An 8,320-nucleotide genomic window follows, 5' to 3' on the forward strand; every position below is an offset into this window, starting at 1 on the left:
GTTCCCCAGATTACGAGTCTACCGCTCTTAACCACTACACCACACTGGCTCTCTGTACCCACTCCTTTTCCTATACAGGCTATTGGCAACACCCAAACAAGCAACACCTTGTTCTGTCAAAGGTTGCCATTGCTCTCTGTCACAAAGAACAGACCAAAAAGAATCCCTCTCTGACTCTGCTCATCATTATACATGGCACCTGCCATAAAATGTGAGTCATAGCTATCAGACTGACATCAGACAAGCCAGCTCCAAACAACATCTCCTCAGTGAATGCCATTTACAAGCATGTCAAGGGGAAATCAACAGTTTATCATCAGCATAGCCCCACCTTGCTAGTAAGCCCTCTTCTGGGTCATCTTTTGTTGTTGCTGCTTTTAAAGAGTGTGTATCGAAATAAGTTATGCTGTCTATTAAGATGACGGGGCCCCAGAGGCAGGTCATATCACAGCAAAGCAAGAAATTGACCTGTGAGCTCAAAATGACAAAGACGCATCCTTCTGTCACGCTCTTCCTTTACACCTGAGCCTTAAGAGAGCTGTCATGCCACAAAATTGGACCCCAGAGCTGTGGCTGCCCCTTTTACTTGATTGTTTACCTCCACTTTCCATACCATTTCAAAAGGTTTTTTAAGGCGCAAGTGTGTTTTCCTGCCAAAGTGCTTCGCTTGGCAAATTGCTGATGCAGAATCTCCTTGCTCCAGTGCTCTTGGGGTGAGGAGAGGCAGGCAGGCAGCATTTTTATACTAGCCTCTCTCTCATACCAGGGACAAGGGAGCATCTCTCAGACAGGGACAAACATGGCGGAAAGGAACAAGGTTTGCAAAGCATAAAGAGACCAGGATAACTATGACAAGGGGTGGGGGAATCTGCTTTCAGCCTGTGTCACTTTTCCACCTGTTCACACATAAAGCAATTCTACCCCATTTCTGCATCTATCAGTGAATGTTTTTTTTTAAGTCCTCTCACAAAAGTTCACATTTTAAAATGTATTTTTGAGCATGCTTTCTCTCTATTTCTTTTCTCAACACACACAGTTCTAAGGGTGTTTTTGTCTCAATAGAGGCATAAAGGGATCATTTGAGTTTTACTCAGAGTAGACCCATTGAAATTCATGGACGTAAGCTAGTCACATTTGTTAGTTTCAGGGGGTGTCCTCCAAGTAGAACATCATTGCATGCCACCCTTACTCTGAAATTTGGCTGCTTCTTTATTTAAGCCAAGAACATCGAGTCAGTTCATAACAGTATTATTCACAAGACTAGCTGCACCTGTTATCAACGCTGACAATAAACTTAAAGTATGATAGGTTCCATTTTTGAAAAAGAGGGACAGAACAGCTCCCTGGATCGTATTTTGAAAAGAAGAATAACATAACTTTGGGTAATTTCCTGCACAGCGTTCTGCTTGCAATGATTAAATATATATATATTAGAATTTTGCCTTAAGGAACAGTGATGGGGAAGTGCAGTAGATTAGAAAGTGTGGGGTCAGGGGCTGAGCAAGGTGGGTGCGGTGGATGTGGACAGTCCGCCCTGGGTGTCACCTCTGAGGGGGTGACAAAATGCTGTCCGGCACTCAACGTATATGAGAGATGCTGTGGCTTTGGCACACACTGGCTTCCTGCTGCCAAAACGGTCCGCTCACTGGCTCCCGTTGTAGGGTGGCAGGCAGACTCCTCGTCGCAAGGCACGTAACACATAATCTCTGCAAAAAAAAGCTCAACAAAGTCAAACCATTATCACAGGCAAAAAAATAAAATAAAAATTCAAGAAATTTTCCACACCAGGTACCACCTGACCTTGCTACGCCACACCACTGTGTGGGGCAACAGGTTCTTGACACAACGTCTTCATAAGCTTCCCACAAATAAATCAGAATAAATGCCCAATAAAGAGGAGATAACGAGGAGGTGCTTAACATTCTCACAAATTTTGCACAGACAAATTAAGATGAATGCTCAATAAACAGGTCACCTGGAAGTGACCTTAGACTAGAAAATGCTTTTTATTTGCACATTTGACAAGGAAACCAACATGCATGAAATCAGATCAGCTTCCCACAATAGTCTTGTTTGGCATTTCTGACCACAATGCAGTTTTACAAGGGTGGGGACCCCTTGTTTTTAACCCTTAAAGGTTTTATCTTTCTCTAATGCTGGACATGCCATACTGCGGAACGAATTTGATTCAGCTCGGCAGACACTATTAGATCAGCTGTCAAAAGCTGACTTAGACATCTGAAGCTTTCATTATTCCCGTCCATCATTTTAAAAAGAAAATGACCTCTTTTTTTGAACTGTAAATGTTCCGTTTAAAACTACATTTGTCTTTAAAACTGTGCCACATCCCATTAACATGAATTTATTACTCTGTGGCAAATCCACTGCTAATGAGATGAAAAGAACTTATTAATACATCAAATGTTTAAAATTTCTAATACTTTACAGCCCTGTTTAGAGAAATGGAAGGAGAGAGCGCACAGGAGATTAATGCCACTTTGATTCTGAATTAGGTTGACTTCAGACTTTACAAGTGTGTCATGGTTCCTACTCAAAACCTGTTTCCCCACAGCAGGGGCTTGACACCATGACTGTGATTTTTGCAAGGCAAATGTGAGAATCAGCTGGATCACATATTAAGTCTCTACACCAGAATCCCCACCCCCAAAAGCTGCTATGCTGGCATGTGAGTTTATCACACACCACAGCCAATTCACAGGGTTGTCACATAAGACATTGCTGCTGCAACATCCCACTCCAAACAATTTGGGGGGCCCAAGCATGCTCACAGAGTTTATGCATGTGTCTCATTCAGTTGGGGGGGGGAGTTTTCCACAGAAAAATACTGGTGTCCATGCCAATGTGTCTGCAGCAAATATGTATGCCATATAATTATGGAACCACATCTGAGAGCTGCACAGGCCCACTCCCTTGCCTCGTGGAAGACTTCAGTGGGTACTTTAGCATGGCAGTGTCAACAACCACAAGAGAAGACTTGCTTACACCATAGGCTGAGTGAGTTCTTACTCTGCTCAGCCCCCACTCCCTTGTCTCAGAGTACAACACCACAGAGGCCAAGATTGAGGGGCAGGAAATGCCTTCTAAACGATCCTGTCACCATAGGGACATTTCTGTTCCTGAGACTAGACTTGACTTGACTCTTTTTACTGTGGTCATTTTGGGTAAGCTGCTTTCTGGACTCTAAAGCATGATATAAGTATTCTAAATAACTAACTAAATAAGTGTGTGTAGTATTCTGGGAAGTATACGGTATGCTACTGTACCTCCCACCTGTGCAGCGCTGTTTAGTGCTCATGGGGCACAATTTGGGAGGGCGTTCTACAATTCTATGAATTTATCTAAGCAAATTCTTACCTATATTTCAGAGTTGACAGTGGAGACTAGAGCGGAGGTGAAATTTCCCAGAAAATACTTTTTTCAGAACATTTCTGAGACTTGTTTTCTAGAAAAAGGAGGCCAACTTGCAAATTATAATAATAATAATTATCCAAATATCCTCAACCACTTGCTGTGGCGGCCTCCACTTTCCCCCACAATGCCCCAGAATGATGCTGTGGAGGATACAAAATGGTAGCCAGGCTGTAACACAGATGTTGCTGTTGGTGCTGCTGCAGCCACTCCTGGTGGTGGTGGTGGTGGAGGAGGAGAGACACTTCACAAAAAGAAGGAAGCTGTGCTATGGCCACCTCACATGGTGAGCCCCATCCCCAAGAAACTGTTAGAAAATGTAGTTCTCCTAGAGAAATTTGATGAAATGCTCCTTCCCCATTTCTCTGCCTAAAAATAGAGTAGATATTGTTCTTGATATAGACCATTTGTTCAGTGGAAAGAAATTCCATCCATCATGTTATGTGTGGCTACAACTTTCAGGCTTCACTCAGACTTTCAGAGAAGTATCCACTTTAGTGTCCACCACCATCATTTCAGTGTTTACTGTGAAATCCTGATGGAACATTTCTCCCTGGCTACCACTGGCTACTTAAAAGAACCAGTTCTGGAGAACATACATCACCAGAAAGCACAGGTACAAATTGTACCAATGGGAGAGGGGAGACCAATCACATGCAAATACCACACTGCTGTATGGTAGACCTTCCTCACCGCAGCTTGATACACAGTGCCATGCCAGCTATTTAAAGTAAGCACCATCTCTCTCAAGCTGAAGGAAAGGGATCCAAGATGCCTCAAGCCAAATGTTTCTTGAACGATTTCCCCTCTTTTCACTGTACATAAATCTTGCCCAGTCTTTGGGCCATGGTCTGCTATCCTTAAAATTGAAAGCTTGCCTCACTACCAAGCTTCTTTGACCATGTATCAAATAAATCCTCAGAGACAAGCTAAAATCTGATAGCCTCCAGAGATATTCTCCTATAATGTTTAAATGGTATTTGAAAGCTTTAAGAAAGGCCACATATAATTGTCTCCTTCACCCTTTTGACTAACGTGCATAGCTTTAGTGTGCTATGACAAAACCTTGTTTTTAGACTCTGTGTATGGGTTTGTATGTGTCTTACAGCTTCAAATACCCCAGATTCAGTCTTCAAAAAGCTGAAAACTTTTGTTGCATTATAATTTCCTCATGGTGTTTAGTATGATCAGTTCTCTCGTGGTACTTTTCGTGGTCTTGATTCATATGGATTTGGATGCGATGAGACATACCGTTGTCTGCAAAATAAACTGCAGCTGTAATGTGAAGAATCATCAGTGTAAAGGGGGGGGAAATAATATTAGGCACCAAGGCTTAACATTGGCTACTTGTACTTAACCTCTCCATCCACCCCTTTCAATCTGCAATGCTTGTGCTAGTGACCTGAGGCTTTCGGCAACAGACCCATATGCCAAACATCAATGGAGAGCTGCTGCCATTGTGATACAACTTGGTACAAGGATGCTCCCTATGTTCCTAATGAATTAGCTGCCCCTAACCAGAACTAGCTAAGTGTACTCGTTAAATACACAATTTCATATACTTCATTGATAGTGGAAGGCTGCAGCTCCAAAGAGCAAGCTCAAGGATTGAATGTCATAACACTGAACACCATATGAACTGTGTGGCTATCATGATATCGTTCCTAGGAGCTTTAATAAAAGAAAGCAGGTTGAACGCTGGATAGAGACAAAAAACCCTTTTCTCTCTGGGTTAATATTGCTACACACACAGGCAATATATATATAAGGCACCAAGCTCTGGTACTCCTGCCAAATGTTTTATTCATTGCTTTTTGCCCTTGGGATAGAAGGAACAATCCTTTTGTTTATTAAACCTTTCTTTTTACATTTGAACTTGCCTGTGAAAACACTCTGATATTTGTCTTCTTATTTGGCAAAATATGAGCCATACAAAATAGGCCCTTAGCTTTATGCTACCCACTCTACTTCTTTGCAATTGAAAGAAAAGAAGCCTATGAATGTCACAATGTGTTCAGTACTGCCTTAGCTGTTATTTGCAGTGCCATTCTAATGGTTTCCAGTGTTGTTATTTCCCCCCTCATGCAGTTTACCTAATGGTGACTTCACTGGTTAGGTCATTCCTTCCGAAGAAAGGAGTTTGAAAGTTGTGCTCATGATCCTTTGAACTCACTTAGATCTGGGTGTCTTGGTGTTATGTACCAACTCATTCATGAATTCTTCAGTTGACCCAGGGCAAGATGCCACACTTCAATCTCACTTCCATTGCTGTATTATGACGATACTCTATCTGCTCTTCAGAATGGGATTGAGATAATGATTGTAAAAGCAGATCCTGGGGGAAAAAAACCTATCACTTGATCAAGGGGCCACACAGAGCAGTAAGGAGCAAAATCTCTACCTTTGCTGTCCTTGGCTTGAAGCTGCCTGTGTACAGATGAACTGCCTGTACATTCACCTGATTTTCCTGATTTGGCAGGCCTGGGGTCAAAGTAGAATCAGGTAGCATCACCTTTCCCTAGCAGGAAAGCAGGAAGGGAGTCTGAGGAACGGAGGCAGATAGTGGTGATGAGAGATTATGTTCTAGGCCTAATAGACAAAATAAAACAAAAACAAAAACCTGACAATTTGCCAGGTCCAGATGGCAGCCACTTGAGAGTTCTCAAAGAACTCAGATGTTAAATTGATCATCTTCTAATAAATGTATGTAACCTCCCTCTATACTTGAAGATTGGAAAGTAGCCAATCTATCACCTTTTTTTAAAAAAGGGATCCAGCTGGGATCTCAGGCCAGTGAGCTGAACATCTGTCCCAACAAAAATTGATAGAAAATATTATGAAAGATAAAATAGCTGAGCATATAGGAGAAGCAGCCTGAAGCAGAGCCAGCAGAGTTCTTTGAGAGGGTCTTTCCCTCTAAACTACTTAATTTAGAGAAAAGGTGAAACAAGAGGTGATATGTTAGAAGTTTATAAATTTATGCATGGCATGGAGAACGTAATAGAGGGAAAAAAATTCTATTTTTTCTCTATAATTTCAATAAAACCAGCATGGCGCCAGCCCTTTCATTAAGAGCAGTCAGTCCCCCAATGCCTGTTGGAACAAATCAAGTACTTCTTCACACAACATGCCTTAAAATATGGAACATGCTTCCCTAGGAGGGACTGGTGGCCACCAACTTGGATGTCTTTACAGAAGGATTAGAGAAATTCATGGAGAATAAGATTATCAATGGCCACTAGCCATGATGGTTATGGTCTACCTTCACTTTCTGAATACATGTTGCTGGGAATGCCAGGTAGGCAGAATGCTATTACACTCAGGTTCTGCTTGTGTGCTTCCCACAGGTATCTGGTTGGCCATTATGACAACAGGATGCTGAAATACGATGGGTTGTTGGCCTGATTCAGTAGGCTGTTCTTATGTTTGCTGGCTTCCCTGTGTTCACATGAAATGTAGATTTGAGATGTTAGAGGATTCCTGGCACAGTCTGCATTTGCTATGAACGTCTCTCTTTTGTCACATTGGACCACTCCTCAGAACTGAACATAGTCAAGCAGGTTAGTAGTAGGCAGATCTACACACCTTGCTGAGTTCTTGTTCAACCATAGCACTTAAGAGGTGTACCAAAAGCTGTTACGGCTTTTTCCCTCCCCTCACTTTGGATGGGTAGAGCTGGTTGGAGCAGCTTCAAAGCATAGTGCCTATTTTGTGCCAGATAAAGATACCATGTAAAATGGAGCAAGACTGCATGTTACTTTCTGGGAAATTTTATGAACAAAGGGCCATGTACGCAAAAAGAAAATGGCTGCCCCATGTTGACATGGTAGCAACCTTTTTTTTGGGGGGGGGATGTACACACTGGTCCTTTGTTCATAGAATTGCCCAGGAAGCAAGGTATGGTTGTTTGCTGCACCATTTTAAGAAGTTTTTTTTTTTGTCTGGTGCAGCGGAGGTGCCATGACCTGAAGCTGCTCCAACCAGCTTTACATTGTAGAGCGAGAAAAATACAGAACAGCCCTTGGTACACTGCATAAGTACTTCTCAGTTCTTATTTGTGGGGTTTCTGTGAGGGGTTTTCCCCCCCTCTCTACCATAGTTTATTCTAAAATATCTGCACAGAAACAGGATGGGTCATACTTAGGGCTTCAACCTAGTGAAACAGAATGGTACAGATTGGGATAGGTCTACCTATACTTAGTGTTGATCAAATTAATTTGAATAAAGTTTAATATTTATTGGATTTATCAGGCTATTCCTAGTTGAAAGGAAATAAAACATAACAAAATACTATGCTTGTTTTTCCTATCTTGAGGGAAGAAGAAAAATCTGAATAATGTGTACTTACACCAAGTATCATTAAGATAAAATTAATAGTTGAACTGCAGGGGATAAGTGATTTTTTCTACAAGGGATAAGTGATTTTTCTACATATCTATGGCAGCTATTTACTTAAAATGTAATTACTGTTATAAATCACCAAATATAGTTTATAACCTCAGCAAAAGACCTAAAAAGGAATTAGGGCTATCTAATAAAGTCAACCTACGAAATCGCTTCTCGGCCTTTTGGCTAAGATCAAGTGTAGAACTAATAATGTCTATTTATTGAAGCGACTGCTGGTACCTTATCAACCTGTCAGTGGTGGCTTGTGATCTGTTTATGGCTTATATAGTGCACAGCATAGCACAGTTTTCAGCTGAGGAGGATAATCATTGCCTGCATATACAATGTAGTAAAGTTATAGGTTTGTGGTCCAATATAGTTCCTCTGTAGACATCCTGGTGTAGTGTTGCATCTTGTCTGCCTTCCGTCTGTGGCATGCTGGCAATAGGCTCTGTCTTAATAAAAATTAAAAAGAACATCGCCAGTAGTGCTGGGCAATTCTCTC

The 8,320-nt window shown here is 41.7% G+C and overlaps 1 pseudogene; it reads left to right on the plus strand.

Moving 5' to 3' along the window:
- The first annotated feature begins 7,981 nt into the window (after window positions 1–7,981).
- On the plus strand, window positions 7,982–8,119 carry LOC118081618 (U2 spliceosomal RNA; annotated as a pseudogene).
- The last annotated feature ends 201 nt before the right edge of the window (window positions 8,120–8,320 follow it).

This window comes from Zootoca vivipara, chromosome 2 (genome assembly GCF_965207765.1).
Source record: "Zootoca vivipara chromosome 2, rZooViv2.hap1.1, whole genome shotgun sequence".
NCBI lineage: Eukaryota > Metazoa > Chordata > Lepidosauria > Squamata > Lacertidae > Zootoca > Zootoca vivipara.